The following is a 25,309-nucleotide window of genomic DNA, read 5'->3' as shown; positions in this document are numbered from 1 at the left end:
GTGTTGCTGCACACAGTGAATGAATCACAGATTCTGGTCATCTGAATGGGCTGAGTAAGTTTTGTTAGATCAAGATATGGACTTCTAAAAAAAGAAAAACATTTAATGAAAAACTGGTGTTTTCTTAATAGATATGACTAAGCACAGCAATTTGCACTTATATAACTCTTTTCATATACTCCAAAGCTCAGAGGCTCTTAACAGTGAAAGGTGATTTTTTTCTTTCCTTATATTTTAAAAGAAAAAATGAAGCACTTGGAAATGACTTGCACAGAGTTGAGTCATAACTCTGGTCAGTCATTGTCATATGTTGCTGCATCCTCTTCACTACCAATTTAATAGTTTATTGTTTGTGTTTCTTTGCTGTTTGCATACAGAGGATTAGCTTACAGAAGTTGTAGAATTCTTTGCTTTCCATTATATAGATTTGTTCTGCAACCTTTAAAATGTAAAAATAATTTCTGTACAATTAATTGTAATTTACAAATAATTAGGGCCAGCTTTATTAGAACGAGTAAAGGATGAACAAAGAACTTGGTAGCACATATTTTTGTTTTGGCATCAGAACTAGCTTACGTAGCTCTCACTTTGTTCTCCTGTATAAGTTTTTCATGGTGCTCCATTTTTAAATCTGATTCACTGCACAAACAGTTGTTTGATTCACAACAGAGACAGTGGTGTGTTGGGAGGGAGGGGGAATGGGCAGTGACAACTGCCCTCTCCAGCTTTGCTAGTCATAAAAAATACATTAATATTTCAGTGAATTAGCTGTGTCCTGGACATGCTGAATATAAACCAAGTATGTATTTTAAACTCATAACCCAGACATTGCAAAGGTTCAATGAAAAACACGCAAAGTCTTTATCTTCAGGTCACTAGTTCAAATCACAAGTAAAAGATCTGAGGTTGGTTTCTTTGCAGAGGAGTGCTAATAGCACTGATTTTTGCTCTTAGTTCTCTTATTAAAGAGGCAAGAGCAGAGGGAATGCATGACCAGCTCTGCCCTAGAGGCGGGTCAAGGTTGAGCACATTGGCAGGTCTGCTGCTTGCTTTGTCCTTGTTGAATAATGAGAAAATTAATCCCTTGGGTACTGAATGTGACACCCTCTGACACCACAAATTCAGGCAGATGGAGGGAAAGGATGCAAACTGTGTATGGATTCGTGCTGCATATATCAAAGGGCTCTCAGAAGTAATTTGTATTGGACAAGCAAAAAACTGATGCAACACAGGCACACCAGCTCCTAGCTGATCAATAAAAATATTCTGTAAAGCTATTGCAAATGTCCAGCTTTTAATTGACACATAAAATTTTATGAAACAGAATCATCACATAAACAGTGACAGCATGTAAAACTGCACCAAATACACCAACATGAGGTTAATGGTAATTCTCACTGAATGTATTTCATAAGAACCTGTTTACCAATGATATCCTTCATGAACTTATATTGAAATACAGGCTATTAAATTGCAGTCAACCCATGAAATTATTACTACAAACATTCATTATTTTATGAAGGAGCCTATTGACATTGCTTAGCCTGCATAAAGAATTATGAACTCTTGTTACAGTAGCACACCATGGCTTGGCTTTAAATTACAAATTCATCACTGTGTTCATAAGCTCTCAACAGTATTTCTTTGCTTATGTGTAAAATGTGTACACATTTAACAGTCTTGCTAGAATCACAGCTAGATAGGAATGACTATGTTAAAATGCCAGCACCTGGCACTCTTTCATGTGCAAAAATTAAGCTGTAGTTCTACTGAAGATGAATTACAGGACTGCATAAAAACAAGGCATGCTTTTTTTCACTGCGTCAAAAAATGAAGTTAAAATCTGTGCATGTATAACTGCTCTGTTACAATTGACTGGCAAGTCAATCTATAGTCTTATATAGGAGTTTAAGCATGGCTTTGAAGTTTTAACTATGCCTACCTGAAGGATTCTCAGGCTGGTGATGCTAAGTTTTCCAAAGTTCTCGTAGTCATCAGTAAAAAAATGACTCTAAATAGCCAGAAGTGGGAAGATGGAAAAAGTCTGAAAGATCACAAAGATTCACTCTGGCTCTGGGAAAGACCTAAGGAAGAAAGCAAAGAATAATGGAGGTTCTTCCAGCCATTAGCATTTTCTTTCCATGTTCTCCCAGAACAAAAGTGTCTTCCTAGACCTTGTGAATAATCCCACAAGCAGTTCTTATTTTATCCCTTTTAATGAAAGGTATCGTGCTCTGTCATGCACTTCATCTCTGAGTGGCTGATGATGGTGCTGACCACTGTATTAGGCATTTTTCTGGCCTACCAGTTGCTTGGTTTTGGTTTACACTAAACAACATTTCAAATGAAGTCTTCTTGGAAGAGTCGGGGGCTTTGAGTAGCAGTCTCTCTGCTGCTGAAAACAGATGGATTGCTGGTGATGTACAGTAGCAAAATATTTTTCTCATCTTGTGTTTTGTGAGATACCATATGTGCTCACATAGATAATATAAGACAACACATTATTCCAGGATCCTGGAGACTTCTCTGATGTGAACTGATAAATCAGTCCTGATAAGAGCAAACAGCTCAAGTCCGAATGGAGATATTCAATTATGTGAGATTTTCACTTGTCAGTGCATTCTGACAGACCCATTTATTATGTCAAAATCTTTTTAAAATGGACCTGAACATTGCTGACAGCATAAATTACATTAAAACTTATTTTCTGATATGAGTTACTTACTTGGTCTGTGTAAGTCTTGTGCATTTGGGGAGCTCTGCTCCTGCTACTTTGGGAAGGACATTTGTACATTTGTTTTTCACATTGTTAATCCAGGACATTAAAACAATATGACTGGTTCAGCAGTGAAATATGGACTTTTCACATCTCACTGAATGGGAAAACAAACTCACATGTGCTTTGCATAAGGTCTGGGAGAGGTCCTTTCTACAAGCAAAATACATCATTGCTGTGCTCATGTATTCAACCTTTCATTCTCCAAGAGTCTTCTAGTTTTTGTTTGAATGAGGTATTCTCCTCTCATTCTGAATTATTTTGTGATGAGTCTTCTTTCAATTTCTTCATTTTTTTTTTCTTCAGTCCTGTCAATTAATGTAATGTACACTGTAATGTAGGCTGAGAATATTTCTCTGCTAGGAAAGGGCATGCTGCCTATTACACTTGTGCTCAGGTGACATTCTCCTCCAGTTGCACATGTTTAACTCTTGCAAAATTAGAGGGGCAGAACCCTCAATAGGTAAAGTATTTTACTTATGGATAGATATTTGAGATATTAGCTTTTGAGAGGTAGCTGTGTATGACGTTTTCTTCCACACTTGATAATCACTGGTATAGTGGTACTGGCTTACAGTGTGAAAAACAGAATCTAATGTTGGTTTGTTACACAATTCTCCCACTTAAATATATATATATATATATATATATATATATATATATATATATACATACAAACAGATACTGTGGATATAACTGTTGATAAAGAAGCTCTGTTTTCTCTTGGGAATCAAACCAGACCAAATTACATTACTAAAATACTGGCTTATACAAATTTTAGCTAAATTTCTATTTTCTTTATTAAAAATGCCTTTATAATTTATTTTGGTTAATATGTAAATCAACATTTATAAGCAAAGAAAAGATTTAGGCTAACAGAATAGTGAGGTACTTCTTGTACCATTGACACCCCTGGAATTTGGAGCTGTGGTGGATAGCTGACACTCATAGATGAGTGACACATCTGAGGTGGCTGATGGAGACAGCATGAAATCACTGTTTTCTCTAGAAAACCAGATCAGCTAAAATGTAAATGACTGTGAGAAAATTCAGTGATGCTATATTTGCAAAATTATTTCTAATTGCTGCATTAATCAGGAATGCAACCCAGTTTTCTGACTTAGTAATTATAAAGTCATGTAATATAAACTGGAGGTGAATTAGTTGTCTGGGTTCCCAGATGTAAACATTTCCAAATTTTGTGATGAGAATCTATGCTCTCAGTCTGAGTTTGTTTGGAAGGTATGCTCTAGTTTGGGAAATACATCCTTCAAATAGACAGAAATGTTACCAGAATCAGAAACATGTGTTGATTTTAGTCTCAGTTTAAGCATGTGTTTGTTCATGTGTGTGTGTATATTTCAAAGACTGTCACAAGGACATTATAATTAATTTCCTTCTAATATGCTTAAAATATTTTCTTGTGCACTGCAAATTTTACTACAAGAACAACAAAGCTTCTAGTGAGATAGCTGCTTGCTCAAGCATATAAGTTTATTTAAAAAAAAGAAAAAATAATTTTCTTCCTCTGGAGTCAGAAAGGAAAAACATGTGTGCATTTAATTCTGAAAATATTGCCTAATTCTCATTAGAAGTCAGCTAACAATAGAATCAAAAAGTTTATACCAACATGCCCTCTGCAAAACTGTACCATATCACTGAAAATCAGATACAAAAAGAACAGCTCTTTTTCAATGAGAACAGGTGCAAAAATCATGTAGCAAGGAAAAAAACACTGATGATTTTGTGTTCTTTTCCTTAAAAATAATCATTTTTTTTTATTTCCCATTGGTAGAATTTTCAAAGCTTTGGTGTTAAAATTAAAGCTCCAGTGCACAGATTTGTGATAGGATTACTTTATTTCTGGGAAGGTTTGCATGGTGATTGGTTTCTTTTCCTCTCCTGACAATGGTTTTTCTTTCATTTTCTCTTTTTCTGGGGTGATGTGCAACCCAAAGATTTTCATACCAACATTGTAATGCAAAGAATGAAGTGGAATATTTCTATTAGAAAAAGAAATATTAGTTATCTGTTAATTTTCACTGCTTCATGTATCAAATGCTAATACAATATAAACACAGGCAGTAGCTCTTTTGGGGTGAGGGATTAGGTGTTTAATGTGAGTCTCATGTGTAAACTTATCTGCTGCTCCTTGGAGCTCAGCTGGGATAACAGAAAGAACATTGATCCACTCCTTTCAGCTCCCTAAAGCCTTCATATTTTGAGTGTATGGGGTTTTTCTGTCTTTGTCAGGGAATTATTTATTGCCATTTAATTGACAGTCATTTTAAAAGTGCTGACATAATACCTCAAACTTCAAGGCTTTTCATGAAATGACTGGAAATAAATATTGCAACAGTGTTCTTGATAAAATGTTACTTTTATTTGAAAGTTGACTATCTTGCATGGTGTAATGGCTGACTTTGAATTGAAGATCTCAATTACAGATTTTTGCTTGAAAGTTTCTCAAGTTTCAAGTGTCTCCTATAAGAAAAATATGCTAGAAATTTATGATAATATATAATTATCCAATATGAGATGTTGTTACTTGGTTATTGATGGGAAGTGTGAAGCAGACTTCTTCAAATGACCAGGTTAAAAAATCCTAGAGAAAACTTCTTAGTCATATATTCTCTTCTATGATTTTTTTCTAAAACAAATTCTTTAAAATTCTCTAAGCTGTTCCACAATGTTCCACAGTGTCAGACATTACAGGCTTTTACAAACTTGGGTATTTTTCAGTCATTGTTTATCTCAGTAGCTGTAAGTGTTTGCTTCTTAAGTAGTGTAATAGTTCTGTTCTTTACAAGTGTTTTTTTCTGAAGCCTGGGAATTGAACACTTTGGAGTTCTTGCTAATGTGTAATAATAATTAAGCCCCAAAAGAGACAAAATCAAGAGGTCAGGCAGGATATGCCCAATTGCACTGCTCACCTGGATGATTGTTGAAGCCGTGTCTGTGTTAGGGGGTGCATCCTGCTGGGTCCCCCATGGATAACAGGCAGCAGCATTGCAGGTAAACTGCCAACTACTGATAAGAAAACACCTGCAGACAGGACATAGCTACAGCCTGCCAAACCCCTTCTGGAACAAGGATAACCAGATGCTTTCCAGCCTGCTTTAGTCTTAAGCAAGATGTCCCTAGGACAAAACAACAATTTATGCCCATTTAAAAAGGACAAGGAGCCCTGATAAACTTGTTTGCATGGATGAAGAGATGCTGATTATTGGTGGCTGGAAGAAAGAACTAAATAATTAGCTTACCAACCACTGCGTTTCTGCTGAGTTGTACTCTGACACAAATGGAATAATTGATACACTTTATGACAATCTTGTAGCCCACTACAAAAGAAATTTCACTATTAATAAGCACCCCTTTTTGTTAGGCTCCCTAAAGTCTCCATTTCTTCTTTTGGGGCAGGTTGAGAAGCTTGTTTGTCAGTGGTGGGAGCTGGATTATCAATACCTACATTTTTTCACAAGACTGCAGACATGCAGTAAAGCATAACTATCAGTGATATTTGATGCCAAAATATCCACTGACATGGATGTTTTTAATGGTCATTTCAGTTCACATTGTTCATCTGGAGCATATGTAATTTTGATAGCTAGGTTTGAATAAAGTGTGGTTAGCAGAAACAGCTGAATGTTTATTAAGAGTTATGAAGATGAAGCCAAAATGAATGAAAAAACAATACTGAACCCACAGAATTGTTCATAGTGGCACTTTTTAATGAAAAGAACAAGCCCTAATAACAAGCCTTTGTCAGTTGTTTTAAGGAAACTTGAACTCCAAAGGACAATTTTACCTCTGTAAAGACAAACAAAGTTGCATCATCAGGAGAAACCTTATCATTACATTTATTGGAGGTAGGGGAAGGAAAGGTGTGTTACAGAGAAAACCAGTTAGGATTACACTCTGATTACACCCATTTAGCACTGGAAATATGAAGAGGACTCCAGTGATCTCACTGAAGTTTGTTGACTCGTTAATACATATTCACCTTTACCACTTTCAGTTTCTCCTTACCCTCTTTACGGGCAGAAGTTTTGATCCCATAAAGTAAAGCTTGATGTTAATTTTCCTAGCAGCCAATAAAGATAACATGGTACATTTAACCTGCTTAACCTCTTGCTGTTGATTTGTCAAGACAGATTGCTCAGAGACCTGATTTGGTCAGAGCCAAATGGGGGTCAGCCTCGGAATGTCTGTGCATATGAAAATATAAGCTCATACTGCTGTAAGTACAGGATATATTGCATTTATCTTTGTGCATCCTAGGGGTGTGATCAGCTAGCAATACAAATGAACTTCCAATAGGAAGCTTGTAGTATGCCATAATGATGTCCCTAAATTTAATTGTCTTGTATATTGGTAGTCAGAGATCGGTTCCACCAATATGGATGTTCGCATTTAAAAAAGAAAATAAATTTGCACAGGCCCACCGTGGACTGTGGAAAACAATGAAAATTATTTCCCTTTTCTAGTTTGTCATATGAGATATATGCATATAGTTTTGAATGTAGTTGACCATTGATGTGACTGTCTCAAATTCAAGACAAATTTCAAAATATAGCTAAACTCGAAGTTGGTTTATGAATATCTACATTAACGTAACAAGATTATTTTGTGATACTTTACCAGTGACCTGAAGTAGATCTCATTTTTCTCTACCAAAAAGCTTAATAATCTTCAAATTATCAAGTTCAGAATAATTTATGCAAACACACATATATTCTAAGATTATACTCACTAAGCAAAACCCCAGTTAAGTTAATGCCTGTATTTATACCTCCTTGTAAAACCCCAAATGATCCCCCTAAAGAGTGAAAAGAGGGACTGTGGTTATTGATAATTGGCTTTACCTGCCCTGTGTAATTTCACTGTGAAATGCAGGTACCAAAGCCTGCCCCCAGAGCAAGCCCCCAGGATCCTCAGTTAGTTTTAATCCTGACATGAGACATCCACTGATGCTGCATATTTTCCTGCAATCACATTCACTTTGATTTTTCTGTGTAGACCTAAATTCCATTTGGGTAGGAAAGCCTGTGGCAGGGAACAAAGTGACTCTTTCTTCCTGCCCAGATGGAGACTTTTTTCTTGGTTTGCAGACTGTGGCTCATTTGTTTGAAAGACATTGAAAGCACTTGGCTTCTTATCATGCTTCTCAAACATGAGAGGAAGTTGTGACAAGGTAGAATGTAGAATCTATACGGTAAAAGTTTTCTGACCTTTTGTTAATTATTAATACCATACATCTAGAAAGCAGAGATCTGCTTGCCAGTGGCAAGAGAGCTTTAGAAGACAGTTTTTGTGTTTGTCTGTGCAGAAAAGGTACCCTGAAGCTGCTGATGGAACTGAGCCAGGACACAAGTGATGGTCAGAAATTTTTGGCTCAGGTGGAGCTGTTCTTTGGGTGCAATGTACCTGTCACAGGCTGCTCAAACAGCTTGATAACCTTAAGCTGCCTGCTCTAGCACAAGCAGGGCAACACAGCCTTCACTTGCTTTTTACATTTTACTCTTCCTAGGAAATCACCTGTAAGATAAATTAGTTGTATTAATAGAGGAACCACCTTCAGGAAAAAAAAGAACAAATTTAAACTAGTTTCAATAGATAACAAAAGCATGGTCATATGATGATACGTTGCAAATACAAACACAATAAAATATTCTGTACAGATGAGGTTTTAAAACGGGCAGTGAAAAAATAAACTTCACAGCATGGGCTCAGTAATGCCTGCAAGCATTAAAATATCATGCTAGATAGAAGTTAATTTTCTCTAATCTAAGGCTTTCTAGGGCCAGAGAAGGTCTCTGTGATTAAAGAAGAAATAGAATGATGGGTAAATTACATTAAAATGATGTAAAATTGTTGTTACTTACAACCCTGCTCATTCACTCATAGTTAAATGTCCACGGTGGTGGCTTCAGTGTCAAGAAACAACCTTAAACTTCCATGGGACAAAAATATATCCCCAGTGCTTCCTTGTGTTTGAGCTACCCTAGTGTTTCCACCAGTGAATTCAGTGATGGGAAAAGGAGAGGGTTTATCATATATGAAAACATAGTTGTTTGAAGCATTTGAGCTATAGTAAAAATAAGACAATCTTTTAAAGACAGCACAGCTATTAAACAGTAATGAAGAACTGGAAATCAACTCTGCATAATCACCATTCAGCTAAAAGATGATTTCACAGATGGAAGAACAGATGAAATTCAGCCAAATGATTTTAAGGGCAAATGAATAGGCAATAATGTACTTAGGAAGCATTAGCCTCTCTTCATTCTCAGAGACAGTGACCTATTGTTCACAATTAATAAAGCCCTGAGGCACAGAGGGGACAGGGATACTGGCTGCCTGAGATCTGTTCCAATCCACACAATAAAACAAGAGTAGAAAACCATATGTGGCACTGCATCTTAACATAAAACAGAGATTCAAATTATTTTCATACATGCAGATTAAAATACAAGCCCTGCTAGATTTTGACAAGTTACAACTCTCTTCCTGCATGTGATGAAAGTCACTTTTGCTGTAAGATAGTGATCACTGGTTAGGGAGAGCAGCTTGGCTTTCCTTTGCTTACAGGCCTTTCTGTGGCTGGCACAAAGCAGCATAAAAAGGAGTCACCAACCCTCAAACAGCTTCTTGTCCTTGAGAGCTGAAAACTCAGAAATTGTGCACTATCATCTGCTGGTAGTAAAGCCAGTGAAAAACAAGGGATGCATCGTGTGGGCAAGTACCTAAGAGAGTGAAAACCAGAATGGGTGCCTTCAAAAGATGAGTAAATCTTTATATTTTGAAAACTGCCTTGCCAGCAACTTTGATGAAGGAAAAAATATCCAACTGCAAACAAATATTACTCCTGTGAGAAAAAGCCAATGTTAATAAGTCCATTAGTTCATCTTCATAAATGAGCTTAGCAGCATTTGTTACAACTTTTATTCTTTGGGAAGCCCATACATAAAATTTGGTCAATTGGGTTTTTGTTTGTTTGTTTGTTTTTGTTTTGTTTTGTTTTGTTTTGTTTTGTTTTTGTTTTGTTTTTGTTTTTTTCCAGTGTAACTATTGCTTTTGTTTTGAAAAAATAGATCATTATATGCTCTTCCTTTTGAGGATATTTTGCCCTCCAATACGTGTCAAAACCTAGTTTGCACACTAGGGCTATCAAGATAGTTGTTTTAAAGCTTCCTTTTATTGTGCTCTTCTCCTTGATGTTTTCTACTTGCCAGCATCATGTGATGTGTTCTTCTTCAGCTTTTAATCCCATATTTGGGTGGGGTTGTATTGTAAATGCAGGCAAACCCAATGGGGAGAAATGACCATGTTTGACTCAAGTCAGAAGGCTGAATTATTGCTTTATTATAACTATGCTAAAATACATTAATATGCTATATAAAAGGAGGATACTCAAACTACATACTACTTTCTCTTACCCTCCCACAACTGGTGACCCTCTCTGAGAGCCCAGCCCCAGGTGGGTTGGATTGGCCATCAGCTCAAACAATCCTCCCCAGAATCCAACCAAGCAACCACCCCAGGTAAACAATTCTCCAAACACATTCCACATAGGAAAAACAAGGAGCAGAAATAGAAATTGTTTTCTCTTTCATTTCTCTCTGTGCACCTCCATGAAAAATCCTGAGAGGGAGAGAAATGTGCTTGCCACAGGGTTGTCCCCAGTTTTGGGGCATGGCATCTAGCTGGTGACTTTGTGCAGCCATTGCATTCACACAGTATGTGATGTCTGTCTCCTGTGAGGGTTTGGTTCCACCCTTAGAGCCAAGGAGGATGTCCAGCTCTGCATCCACTTTGCATTATAAGCCTGAAAAGCATGCATTAGAAAAGTTTGGACCCAAACTTTTGGGTTTGGGTCTAGGAGATGTCTATGAAGCAACCTTGGGGCATGAGCAAAGAGCCAGAAATTAGTGCTCTGCATATACTACCTTCAAGTATTGTGTGACACTCAGACTCTTTCCAGATGTGAAAAATCTCTACAGACAAACAAAGCAGCTTATGGGATGGGGATGGTGACAGGACATGGAAGACAACTTCTGAATTCCCAGCACAGCAGCAAAAAAGGCAGCAAAATGAGTGTGTCATTGCAGCCATTGAACCTGACCTGCCTCTAGCAAAGCTAAAATGTGGAAATATTCTCTGAGTTCCTCTGACCTGAAATGTTGCAGAAAGCTCATGCAAGCATTCCAACTTATTGTGTAAACATGGTAAGAGGCAGGCCTGCAACTAAGAAAGCTCTGGTGTGCCTGTCATGGTGACTTAGGTGGATCACAGTAGTGAACCCCAAAAGGTCTCCAGAAGTCCTGAAGCACTGAAAGAATTTTGCTGGAACAGGGAGGAAGATCTTGGGGAAAACTTGTGCAAAAATGAGTTAGACCCCCCCAAATATTACAGCTAATTAACTCTATTTCACATGCAAAAAGCAGATTTCTGAAATAAATACCCTGAGCTTGCATTGTCATAGTGACAAATGCAGTGTGTAATTTTGTGGCTACCAAAGATGGAGCAATACTGAATGCCAAGATACTTAATGTATGGTTTGGTAGTTTTGAGTGATTTTGATCTTTAAAGGAATGGAGAAACAATGTTGGAGGGTGGGGGAGGAGGTATTGATACTTTAAGAGATGTCACTATCGTAGGACTTAGAAATGGTATGAAAGTATCAGCAGAATGGTATGCACATGGCCAAAAAAAAATTCCTTTCAGGGATAAAGCCTATGAAATGATCAAGACATGTTAGGCATATTGTGGGCTAGTTTTCACAGCACTGTATTAAAGATTAACTAAAAGTATCAGCAAATATTTAGATTTTGTTGAAAATTCTGGGGCTGTGCTGTAATGAATGAGCAGTATTCCAATTCTGTTTTGGTCACACCCAAACTAACTGAAACTTGGATTTGCCATGTTCATTAGTTTTTTGGTGGGTTTTTTTTGGTTTTTCTTTTTTTTTTTTTTTTTTTTACCTGAAGACTTTTGAAACTTAATATTTCCAGTATGCTTTGAGAGAATATTCCAATATGCCATAGTTTCACCACAAAATAAATATCAGAAAAAATTAGTATTTCCCTTCCCTAAAGGACATGAAAAACCAGGTTCTTTTTCCAGTATTGTTGCATCTCTGAAAGTAATAGAAGAACCATATGGTTTGGCTTTTCTGTTGCTTAATAAGAGCTAAAAAATGACTGCTGCTACTGCAGTGTGAGGAGAAAATTGTATGCTTTAATGCCCAACAAAATGTCACGAAAAATATGACATAATGCTGTAAAAGAGGTTAAACTGGAAGTTTAACATTCATTGCCCTCCCATACCATCGAGGTATGAAATTTAAATGTAACTGTGTAGGCAAATTCTGGGAAAGGTTAAGAATAGAGCTTTGTGCATGTAAGTAACATAAAAGCGAAACAAATTGACCTGCTCTTTAGCAGGATTGAGGAGAGGGCAAACACTTTAAACTTCAGGATACAAAAGAGGAATTTTTGTCAAAGTTAAATTGCCCAATTTTAACTCTTGAAAATGATATACCTGAAGCACTTGAAAGCTGCTAACAGCCCTAAAAGCTGTGCAAGGGGAAAAAAAATAGTCCTAGATTTTATGCCATTAGCAAAACTAAAACAAAATCCTTCAGCATAAACATCGTTGCATGTGAATAAGGACTTCTTTAACATGCTCAGAAGATGGTAAGAAATCCATAAGGAAAAAGACTGAAGACTGACTACTAATGGGAGTATGTATCTTGCCATCTTTGGGGACATCAGTGTCTAGAAGCACTGAAATGGAAGAGACGATGGAATTTAAATTGTGGATTCTCCTGTGTAAGCACTGGCCCAGGCTTCTGGGAAAACAGGACTGCCAGGATCCAGAGGCCAAGGAGCTCAGCTCTCCACATTTCTTGTCCTCATGCTTAGAGAATAGTGGGAACACCCTTGTGCAGCTCTATCCTAACTTTAGTTGCAGTCTTCTGTGTCACTTGTTAGCTGCTAGGGCAGAATCCCTGTGCTGTGGCATGGGTCCAAGTTCCTCCCAGCCTCTCCCCTCTGCCTTGGACAGCAGCACGGCCTGGAGAGAAACCTGCTTAAAAAAACCCCAAAATATAATCAGGATGCCTATGGAATGATCTAGTATCATTCAGGTTTCCAGAATTTGCCAATTATTATTATTCAGTGCTCAGCGTGAAAGCTGTGGGCTACAGCAAAAGAGAAAATTAGAGACATTCTAAGGTGATATGTTAAAGTTGCCACTCAAAACTAAAGATCTATGCTCTGTAAAGACATATAGCCATTTATTTCAACTTGAATATTAAATTCATTGTTCTAAGAAAACTTATATAACTCTAGGGAGCTTGATGTAAAAAAGAAGTAATGGTCAGGTGTCAGGCCACCAAACAATGCATATTCCACCATTGTTCTCTGGTTCATTTGAGTATGATTGATCCTATTGCAAAGTTTGCACAAGAAGACAAAATAGTACTGTCAGAAAGCAGGCTTGATCCTGGCTTAGTAACAGAAAAGTTAATCAATCAAGGAAACTGAAAAACTAGCTGAACAGGTTTTCTAGGGCACTTTGTAAACTGAGAAAAGCAACAATAAATACAAGAGCTGTCCTGGGATTGGGAAGGACAAAAGAACTGAAAATGAAAACCTCCAGTGTTTATCACACAGAGAGACTGCCTGATTTGCAGTGAGATATCCAACCCAGAAACTATAATATTTGTGCATGAATGCATGGAGGTACGTGGCATGCCTGGCAGGGAGAAGGAACCTGGCAGAGAGCATCAGTAATGTTTTCCTAGAGTGGTGCCCAGGGTTACAAGGGAGGAAGGCAAGCCCTATGAGGAAGGTTTGAGGGAGTTGGGGTTGTTCAGGCTGGAGAAGAGGAGGCTCAGAGGTGCCCTCATTGCTCTCCACAGCTCCTGAAGGGAGGTTCAGACAGGTGGGGTCGGTCTCTCCCACCTGCAGCACTGACAGAACAAGAGGACACAGCCTCAGCTACATCAGGGAAGGTTTAGGTTGGATATTAGGAAAAAAAAATCACAGAAAGAATAATAAAATACTGGAATTGTCTTCCTAGGGAGGTGGTGGAATCACCATCTCTGGATATGTTTAAAAAAAGACTGGACTTGGCACTTGGTGCTATGGTCTAGTTGTGGTGTTAGGGCACAGGTTGGACTTGATGATCTTAGAGGTCTCTTCCAACCTCATTATTCTGTGATTCTGTGAAGGCAAGATGAGCCAGAGTTAGGAGGAAGTTCCACCTGCAGCCTGTGCCAGGAAGAGTGAGAGTGCACCCTTTGCTGCCGTGTGGTCATCCATGCACAGGGAGCAGGCGTGGCAGTCTCATTCCTGGCTGAGTGCAACAAGGGTTTATAAATCCTGCAGAGATGTCAGCCTGCTGTGACCCTCAGCTGAAGGACTCACAGAACAGGTAAGGCATGGTGAGATGAGGGGCACTTAATCAGTTCCACCACAGAGTGTTTAGAAATTCAGTAGGGATTGAAATAGGTCTACCAACAAGCATCAGACTTCTTTTTTTTTTGTTTCATGCTTTCTGTTGGATGCACGTGGGTCCATGTTCACTCTTCATATAAAATGCTGAATAAATAACTGTGATAGATTTATGGAAAACCCACTTCTATTGAATAGTTCAAACACACACACACAATATGTTTGCTGTCAAAAACAAGGAAATTGTTGTTCAAATCAGGCTGTTTCCATGAATCAGAGACTACAAACACACAGGTAGGGAAACTGAAAAGGAGGTTACAAATCCCAGCATGATGCTCCAAAATAGTATCTGCATTTGTGGTATCCTGATAAATTTGTGGCAGATCTTCAGTGGGACTCACCCATTTGATTTGTGTGCCACACTTCAATAGTTAACTTATTCAGTCAACTGGTTTGCTTAACAAGAGGCTACATCATGTGGGTGAGGTCTATTTGAGACATATCTAGAACTGATCTTATAATGAGAACTAATTGTACACAAAACTTGACCAAAGTTAGTAGGCAAGGTAACTCATGCTGCAGGTTGGGATTTAACAGGAGACATAAAGGAAAAATGCTTGACAATAACCAAATATTTGATACCAGAAAACCAGCTTGTATTAGACTTTTAATAAAATGAAGAATTCAAAACTGTACACTAACATATGCACTTACATAATTGATTGACTGAGCATCACTTGCTTTGACAAGGTGTGAAATTTAATGGATTGACAGAATAAATAGTTCTTTAAAAGCAGCTTCATGATTTATGCTGGTTTGTAAGGTAATGTCTAACTGAAGATGCAAAGAGGAAGGAAAATGGAAGAGTAGCCTGGCAGTAGCCTTCATATAACCTTAGCCTTTGGAAAGCATTAATGTTTCAGGCAATAGGCCATGCAGTGACCCCAACAGGAATAGAAAAATGTTTTTCCTCTGGATACTTTTCTTTAAAGACTGAAACAGTGATCCATATCAGAGGTTTTACATTGATTTATTGAGTTCCTATTAAGCCTCTAAACAGGGCACAAAACAGTTTATTGGCTGTTTGAAAATGAATTATTGGATGTCCTTTATTCCTCTTGTGAAACATATAATCCTTACTCACAGAATTTGGTTTTTTATACCACGTTGTTGTTGCTGAGTTGCATGGAGGTTTTTCTTCTTTATGAAGAACTTATTTTGTGAAGTCTTGTATGAAAGGAATATAATAAACAAATATTGGTTTAGAGAGAACTTCTACCATAAACTTGAGTGTTGTTATCAACAGAAAAGTCTTAAATTCTTTCTAAAGCAACAGTAAAGATAAAAACCCCCCAAGTTTTACCAAATAACCCACTGTCTTTCCAAGCTGGGTAAGAAGTTAGGTGGTGAAGCTGAATATTTGAAAGGAAGTTTTTTCAGGCTACTTTTGTGCTGCAGTAGCAAAGGAGTGAATGTGGGTTATTGCAAGCACAGGGCAGTTGTCAGCGTGCAAGAAGACAAATCAAAGAATTCAAAATTATGTAGAGTAGACAAAGCTGGAAACTGGCAGAAGAAGTATTAAATAAGCAATCTTTACTAATGAGGAAAAATACAGAATGTTAGAAATCTCAGAGGGAGTTAACTAATTATGTTTAGCAAAGATCTGTCATGGGACCTTTGGTAAATATGTATATTGAATAAGATAGGCAAAAGTAGTAAGAACATGGTAATAAAATGCACTAAGACAAAGCTTGAGGGCATCCTTAATAGAAACCAGAAGTGGAATATTTTGCAAAAAATGATATAGTAAAAATGGGGAAAAAAAATCACAGCACAATAGGCAAGGTCTTGTGTGATGGGGGATAATGTCAGCTGGTAGTCTCAGTCTATTATGGCATAAAAGAGAGAAAAACATGGCTCTAACAAAAGTTATTATAGACAATTCTAGAATTTGCCAAAGGTATTCTTGGTAGAGAATGAAGCAATAATGACACTATATATTGCAGTTAGGAGATTTTTTCAATCTCATTTAGAGAAACTTATGCACTGTTTCTTCAAAAGGTTGCTCATTTACACAAGGATAGGGATGACCAGCATAATGCCTGGGAATTTTATTCCATATACTAATGAAACCTTGCAGAAATAATAGGATTAGATGTCTCTAATGCACAGGTACATTTAAAAATATACCACAGGAGAGAATATAAATGAGAAGGGAGAACTGGATGTTTTCTTCACTGTGTCTGTGATAGCATATGCTGAATTTGATGTCTGGAGGGTTTTTTTTATGATGAACATGGTGTAGAACATATATTTTCCCATCATTTGCAGAAAGCAGGTTGAAAATAATGTATAAATTGTGTAATAATCTGGGTGTCACTCTGATCATTAAAGGTGCACTGGGACTGCTTATTCCTTATTTAATTGCAAAAGAATGGAAAAAAACACCAAACATGGTTGGTATTAAAACTGTATTATTTGTTAACAGGGGAGATTTGGAGAATTTTTGCCCTTTGTGCTCTGTTTTGGAGGCGTGGGGGTACATCTAGCAAACTGAACCCTTCAGCCCCTTGCAACATTCAACTTTAGCTTGTTTAGTTACAAGTGCTAGAGATGTACTCTGAAAACCAATGGATGTGGACAGAGCACTCCAACAGCAGTGAAACAAAATTCTGCTTAGATTTGGTTTCAATTTGGTTTCAATTAGGCTGTGATTAGGGATGAATTATACAGAATACAATGAAGCAGAAATACATTTTTCAGTCAGCTGTTTGTTCTTTAGCATCCACACTGCATGCTTCAAATAATGCAAGGTTTAAGTTTACTGACTGAAGTGTTCATTTAATAAAGTAAAATAGAAAATAAAATCACAGGCATCAGAAGGCCTTTACCCTTTAAGTGAGAATTAACACAAGCCTATAAAATAAAAATAGGAGAACCCTGAATAGAAAAACAGTGTTATTTGTTGACAGGAAATAATAACTAAAATTGAATAGCCAGAGCAGATGTGTGTTGAGGTGTGTCATAGCAGCTAGGATGAAAGTATGAAAGAGCAAGCAAATGATTTCTTTTGAGGAAGATTGCTCTCTTGTAGATACTTGTAGCTGACTGCAAATGTTGAGTGTCCGGCTGCATTGCTACCTCTCTGCTGAACTGAAAATGAAGCAGGACAAATTTAGGAAAAAGTAAGTTTTCCTGGATGGAAAGTGATGATTAGAAATATTCATCTAGCAAATCTGTTATACTGATGTAGCTCTGTGGTATGGGGTTCAATTGTTCTGATTTCCTTGTTGTTACAGACCCCTATGGTGGAAGGAGCTCTGGGAATGCAGCAGCTTAATGAGCAGGAAGATGAAGGAGATAAATATCAGAGCAAGCACTGCTGGTGTGCTGAGAAACTAATTACATCTGGTGTCTGTAACCCAGAATGGTAAAACTCTCAACTAGAGAATGCCAAATAGCCACAAAATGTGTTCTTGATACGAGACTACACAGGAGAGGAGCCCAAACCATCAAGGCACAGGAAAGGGATATGGCTGTGTCCACCTGAGACATGGAAACTGAGGATCACCAATGCCAGAAATGCAAGTATGCAATTTTTGAGACAGTTGAAGAGACAATAGAGGAAGTTACTTGCAATACATTTCATTACAAGTTAAAGACTTCGTAGTTATTTAAATTATTCTAAATTACTGAAAGATTATGGACCACGCTTAAGATGAGTACTTCTTTTGCAAAAAATACATTAACTATAGCAAATTAAATTTGCCTAATCAAGCTTAACAATGCTGCACAGTGTTTCTCATTAAAAGTAACTGCTTAAAAAAAAAAAGGCTACTCAAAATGAAATGGTAAGAAGATTCTGTAGGGATCTCCAAGGGTGCACCCATCTGACTCACTGGCATATGCTGATGCCACTGCCTAGCACTTGCCACAGGAAGAAAAAATTTTTGCTCTTGGTAATTTTTTTCTGCTACTGAAATGCATAAGTAAAACTAAAGTATTGAGTAATACTACAACACTTCTGCTCATGTTCAGTAGACCAGACCTCCAACCCCAGCCTTCTTAGGTCAGGTATAAAATAAGCCCAAAACTTGGCTTGAAACATGAGGGTGAGACCAATACTGTGAAAATTAGTGAGAAATTCAGATAAAGACTAACCAAACTTAGGATTTTTATGCTGATCATGACTTAATACAGAAATTAAATCTCTTTTCAAAGACATGAGAATTATTATGATCTTGATTTCAAAGTTTGCCACTGCAAATACAACACAGGGTGCTTGCTAAATGGCTTCAGGAGTGTCTCTACTTCCCAAGAACATTTTGAGTGGAAGAGATATCTCTGCTTATTGATGAAATACAACTTGCCAGAAAGGCAGGTAGTTCCTCAGGTATTCTTTAGGACTTTTACCATACATATATAATGCACACTGGTGAAGCTGGCAAAAGTGGTGTCATGTACTGCCTGCACGTTAGGAGCACATCTCTGTTTCTCCTCCATCCTTGTGTATGAAATGACTTTGTAGTTCTGATGGAGCAGGCTGGTGAGGGACAGGGACAGATCTGCTAGGAGCAGCCCACCACTCTTTATTTGTGTTCTGCCTATTCAGAGCAGGGAGGAGGAGGGTTATCTTTGGATTTTGTCACAACAGAGGCTGCCTGAAGGTTTCCTGGCATAAGCGTTCCATTTCGTGACCAGATTTTTCAATTTGGTGACAAAAACAAGGATGTGTTTCAGGGCTCTGGTGAGCTGCTCCCCATGTCTTTCCAGGGGTCCCTCTATGCAGCAAAGCCACAGGGGATGATGGAGAGAGACAAGCTGAAGACTCAAAGACCTGCTGACAAGTATGAGTAGCACCTACCTGGTGAAGAAAGATAGGTGCTACTCATATAATGAGGCAAATTGGATTTTAGGAAGAGGACAGCTGGTCTCTTTTATTTTTATTTTCATTTATTTTTATTACACATAATTTGATGTAATAAGGATATGTATATGAATACAATAAGGCAAATTTACAGGTAGTGACAGTAGCATAAATTAACTCCTTTACTCCCTAAAATGATAAAAGTAGTAATTCCTAACTAGTGTTTTTCTTTCCTTGAGCATCAGATATTTTTCAGTTAGAGAAAAACCAAAACAACAAAACCCTGGCTCTAAATGATGTCCTTCTTCATCTTCATTCACTCCAACACAGTGTAAGGTGATGAAGGTATATTTCAGATTGGACTCTGCAGAAGAAATAAATATGTGGCCCATAAGCTAATAGCTGGAAAACCCTTTTTCACTGTCTCACTAGTTTCAAGCTTCTGTTGAGTTGGTGGAAGTTACTTCAGCTCATACACTAAGCTTAGCAAAACCATGCTTGAACTAGGAGGGTTTATTAGCACAGAGCTGAAGGGAGGTGTGCCACCAGAAAAAGCTTCTGGCACTACAAGGTGGAGCCACTAAAGCCAATCATCCATGAGTACACTGAAGTTCATACAACACATTCCTCCTCAATACATCTGCTCCTCTGCTCCCAGGTTTTGGAAGAAAATTCTGCCTGAAACTATGCTGGCAGACACCAGTAACCCTTTATGTCCTCCTCATTCAGTAGGAATCCCAAGATTTCAATGAAGAATCAATGAAACAAAAAGATATGGGATCACACAACTGTCCAGAAAGATCTCAGAGGTGGAACCTGTATCCTAAAATATGGCCTTCCTGAATGAATTTAAAGTATTTCGCTACATCAGATGGGATGCACAAATATGGTGTTGATACCTAAGCAGAGGAGAACCTTAAGTGATTTTAGCCATGCTTCTAACTGCACAGCAAACATGTTCATGGTTAGTACCAATGGACAGTACCTTAGGTAGGACATAAATGAGGTGCAAAACTTAAAAGTTTATATTTTAACCAGAAAAGGTTAATATATGAGCAGGTTGTGTTTCTTATGAAGAAACGGTTTAATTTTTGAGATTTTGCCCAAGTGACAAGTGAGTAGTCAGTTACTAATGGGATTTTATTTCAGAGTTATTCTTTCCCCTTTCTGGACACACAGATCAAATGTTGAGAGCCTCTAATTTGTTTGGAGTGGCCAGTCCTTTAGGGTTTGCATTTTGTAGTGTTGGAAATATAGAGAATGCTTACTGCCTGCCAGGTTTAGTTTAGTCTGTTTCATACATTTACACAAGCTTACCATGAAAAATACCTCATATTTTTTACTAGCAAAGAGAAGGGATTAGATTCTTGATTACACAGATTTGAAAATATTGTCCTTCTGTTATTGTCAGTAAAATCATCACCTGAGGCTCACCCTTGGGTCTGGTGAGCAAATGAATAATTTTCTGACCTTTTCCCTGATCACTGACTTGATAGGCACTAGGGGTTTTCATGGCTATTTTTCTCTTGTATAAAATTTACACAGAACTTTTGCCTGCACTGAATTTCAGTGATGTCACCAGGTTCTCTAGTGACCTCCTGGGATAAATCTTTAAAGGACCTGCTGCCTGTGGACAGAAGTCCCCTCCTCAACCCTATCAGGTCTTCAGATCTCAGCAACACTCTAACCCTTCTGGATAATTATTCTGATTCAGCTCTTCACAAGTCTTGCTTGTAAATGCCCTGGGTTATTTCTCTGGAGCCACTGCATCAAGGACAATCCTGTTGACAGCAGCTGTGAATCAGTGGTAATCTCAAATGAAACTTGGAAGTAAAGCAAAGTCTGCTAATGTGGCAATAAGTCAAACGAGCCAAGAGCTCTTTATTGGCAATTAAGAGCTTAAAAGCTTAAACTAGGCCTATAATCTGTACTTTTCCTAGAAAGAAGCACTTGTTAAACAAAGTGTTAATAGAATAGTTAATAGAAGTGAGACTGGGGAAGCTGTGACTGCACTGCAGTTGTGGATGCTTGGCCACTTTAGAACCCATTTAGGTACCTATAGCCTAGCCCCCTTTCATGATAGTTCAGAGCCTCTCTGAGCTTTCATAAAACTCCCTCTGACAATCTGGATATTGGATGTGTCTGAAATAAACCCCATCTCTTTTCACTTTATGTCCATATTGTTGCATAAAGATAAATAGTTGACTTTTTCTTAAATAAAGAAGCTTGAATTCTGTGTTGTTATACAAACAAAGCCAACTAGATTGGATTTAGAAAAGCCTGAATAGCCTTCATACAAGAAAGCCAAGGGCAAGATCAAGTTCTCTTGTGCTAGTAGTACAGACAGCACCAGCTGCCAGAAACCTTCTGCAGTAAAATGTGTTCATATAGAAGTAGAACAGAAGAAACCAACATAGAATTTCCTATTAATATTGATTATTTAGGATTAATACACTGCAGCCTGTGGAAATACAAACTGCATGTATACCAGACTTACTGGATAAAATGAGAATGCTTATAATAGACATTTTAATATCTTTCATTTAAAAATCTGTAATATTAAATGCACTAATAAATGTGTTAAAGTACTAGAAACAAGGAAATATTGTACACGTGAAAATTGGAAAAAGAATTTTCAGTTTGTGAAATGTAACATAAAAAAGCTCCAGTTAAAGAAAACAGGCACAGAATCGAAACTAAAAAAGGGTTGACATCAGCTCTGTGTATATTTTTGTAGGATAAAAGCAGGCTTGACTCAAGTTTTTAAATATAAAATGTCCTTAAAATAATTTTCTGTTTATGCTTGTCTATATCTATGCTAGTTAGAATTTTTGTTAACTTCAGTCTCTCCAGTCTTTGGTCTTCTCACTCTGCAGCATTTGCAGTTGTCTAAAGAACAAAGGAGACAGAGTAACTCAAAGAAAAACCAGGGTATTGTCCCAAAGTTCTTCATTCAAATATTTTAATTGTCTTAATAATGAAGTTTCGAGACGTCCCACCCATAAAATACTACCAGGTCTTAAAGGAAATCTATGTCCAAAATCATATATGCAGGAAAGGCCATTCACTGCATATGCCTTTTAATGATGAATTGTTTTAAATATGAGATATATTACTGTCATTTATTTTGCTAGAGTGGTGATGAAACTAAAAGCCACATGCTGTTTAAAGTATTTTTCTCTTTAACAATGCTGTGATAATCTGGCCCAGTCAGAATAAAAACAAAATATGTGTGTTCTCATCCATATTAGAATAAGCAATAAGGAGAACAAAGGAGCTAGTAATCACTGTAGGATACAAGTGAATCAAAGGATATCTTGGATCAAAATAGTTTCTATGCCCTTCACTACTAATTTATAATTTCTTTGTAAAAAAGCTGCAGTAATGAACAAAACCAATTAAAAGCACAGACAAGTACAATATAGAGCCCTGTGGAAACACACTTGAACTTTTGACTTCTTGGATGCCTTTTGTTTGCTAATCCATGTGTCAGAAGAGCATCCAGGATTTCTGAGCAGAGTCCTGGGATTTAGGCACACCTGACTGACTTTTGGTCTCTGTGGCCACAGGCTTTGAGTGCATGACAGGTCAGTATCTCAATGTTTTATTTATCACTCCATTCCACTGTGTGCAGTGGTCTTCAGAGGAGCAGGCAGCGAGTTTGATATTGGCTATCCTCTCACTCATTCCTGGTGTGATGGTCCCCAGTGCACTGCAGCATACCTGAACTGGTAATTTAAGCACAGCCATACTGATACTAAAAGGGTTTTTAAATCATGGGGATTAAGGGTTAAAAGGAAAAATAAGCTTAGTAGGCCCTGGAAAAATAAACACCCTAAGCACATGGAGAACTCGTACTTGCTAGAACTGCACCGAGTAGCTAGTACATGATAATTGATATACTTGTTAGATGTGATGATTGTTTAGTAATTAAATATAATTACTGTTTAATCATAAGAATAATCATGAGAAACTCTGGTCAGTGACCTAAGAAAGATCACGAGAAATTCATGTCAATGTATACAATAGAAAAATATAAGTTTAATAATTAATATGTGAGTTATGTAACGACAGAATATAAAATATGTTCAGCTCGAAAGTTGTGTCAGAATCAGATTTGGGTCTGTACCCCTGATTCCCAGAGCTCTCAATAAAAGCACCTGCAGATAATCATATCCTGTGATTATGTGTGTTTCCAAACAGTAACAATACCTGCCCTGCATTGGATCATTTTGCTCACATGCCTGGGTTCAGTGGTGAGGGATCCTAATAATATCCATTGGGTGCAGGTGACTCATGGACTGGCAACGTCTGGAACTGAGAGCATGACACCCAGCTGTCTATCAGGGCTCTCTGGGATGTGCACATTTCTGTGCAGAAAATGAAGTGTAGTCCCTTACTCTAGTCATTTACCACATAAACAGGAGATTCTCATATTAGTCTCACTTTTAAACTTTTCCTCTCCTTTTACTCCTGACATTCCAAAGATTGCAACAGGACTTTTAGTCATGCTCTGAATACCAGCCAGTAGCATAAAGTGCTAGAGATCTGTAAATATGTAAATATAATTTGGAAAACACAAGCAGCAGCACAATGGGATGCTTGCTCTCTCCTACAGAGGCTGTTCTGCACACGCAGCTGCTGCACCCAGCGAGTTCCTGCAGTGCTTCAGTCCCCAAATCCAGGAGAGCAGCCAGCTCTGTGCTGCAGTGCAGTGCAGCTGCAGCAGCCTTGCATGGCTGGGTGCTCTCAGGAGCCTGCTCATAGCCAGGATCCCTTCCTTGTGATGCACCCACCACCTCCACCACCACCTTTAAACCATAAGAGCTTTTATTTGCAGGACTGCTCACTTCTAGCTCTTCCTGAGCTGCATGAGAGCTCTTCTTCTTCTGACACTGTACAAGACTCTCATTAAAAATGACAGCAACACAGAACCATGGAAGACTTTAAAAGCAGATGGCTTGACACTTACTCACTACCCAGTGTGTTTTTTTCCCATACATGCAGCAGCTCTGGAAACTATGCTGTAGTTATAGCATAGATATAATAAACTGAAAGAACAAGGAATCCTCTCTTCTGCCAGAGAGGTGCATTCCCTCCTTGACTGTCCCATTACTTTCCTCAAAGGAACCTATCATGTCCAGAGCTCTTTCATATAATGTCACTTTTTTTTTTTTTTTTCCTTTAATAGTACCTGAATTTATGAACTCAGGGAAGAATTTGAAAGAAAAGGGATGTAATAAGTTGAAACTGCTTCTTTTCAACTATTTCAGCAGTCTAATATCCTCAGGAGCTTTTGTACAGGTCTGCAAGTCTAGAACATATCTGAGAAACATTTGCTACATAACCTCTGCCACAAACTGGTCCACTCTGGCTTATTGATATTTCACTGCATTATTAATCTGAAACAAAACACTAAGAGGTATTTCTGGGCATCATCTGACAGCATGTTGCATTCCTCCAGCTCCACACACCTTACCTTTAATACACAGTGCCTGCGTGAGCAGTGGCACATCAAATAACCTGCCCAAGGCTGAGCAGGACTTTGAATAACATTTTCACACTCAATTTTCATTCTGTAATTGGCAGACAATTAGGAATAGACAGATAAGTAAATATTCAGCCTCTTTGCTTTTAGTTGAAGTGAGAGAAACAATTCAGAATTTTCTGATGAGATCCATTCTTGGCTTTGATACTTAGTAGTTTTTATTTAAGGAGCTAGCTGATTTATTAGTTCTGCAGAGAGATTTAACAACAATAATTTTATGAGCCTGTCTTAGTGTCAGGTACAATCTCTTAGTTTAATTTTCCAGCTAAAGGTATTTCCACTGCTGGAGCCCCACTAATCAGGTATCTGATTTTTGATATCAGCATCATTTGAAACAACATCACATGGGCTTCTTTCCCCCGAGTTGTAAATAACTAAGAGAGAAATAGGGCTTAGCAGTTATGTGAGCCATGACTCAGCTCTGTTGCCCAAATTAGCAGAGTGCTGGTTCCATTAAATAAACAACCAATTTGGCCAGTTTGCCTGAGCCCTGCCCACAGCTGAAAGCATGTGTAAGAGTAAAGGAGTGAGGAGACACAGCATACTTTGCTTTCTAAGGAAATATACATAACTTCAATCTGACAATCAGAACCTTGCTCAGGAAGGGCTGAACATTCCTCCCATGCCCAGTTACAGGAGTATTTTTCCACTAGAAA

At 37.9% G+C, this 25,309-nt stretch overlaps 1 long non-coding RNA gene across 2 annotated transcripts; it reads left to right on the top strand.

The window, feature by feature from the left end:
* The first annotated feature begins 3,488 nt into the window (after window positions 1-3,488).
* LOC146768569 (uncharacterized) lies at window positions 3,489-23,278 on the top strand. 2 transcript variants are annotated; one of them, XR_014954608.1, is made up of 4 exons: window positions 3,489-13,524; window positions 14,016-14,218; window positions 17,333-17,423; window positions 17,538-23,278. It is a non-coding gene; the product is annotated as an uncharacterized LOC146768569 (long non-coding RNA). The 2 variants fall into 2 exon arrangements; XR_014954606.1 differs by having other exon boundaries at window positions 3,510-14,218.
* The last annotated feature ends 2,031 nt before the right edge of the window (window positions 23,279-25,309 follow it).

This window comes from Lonchura striata, chromosome 1 (assembly GCF_050655825.1).
Source record: "Lonchura striata isolate lonStrDom1 chromosome 1, ASM5065582v1, whole genome shotgun sequence".
In the NCBI taxonomy this organism is placed as follows: domain Eukaryota; kingdom Metazoa; phylum Chordata; class Aves; order Passeriformes; family Estrildidae; genus Lonchura; species Lonchura striata.
The sequence above is the reverse complement of the archived record's forward strand: the minus strand, read 5'-3'. Positions and strand labels throughout refer to the sequence as shown.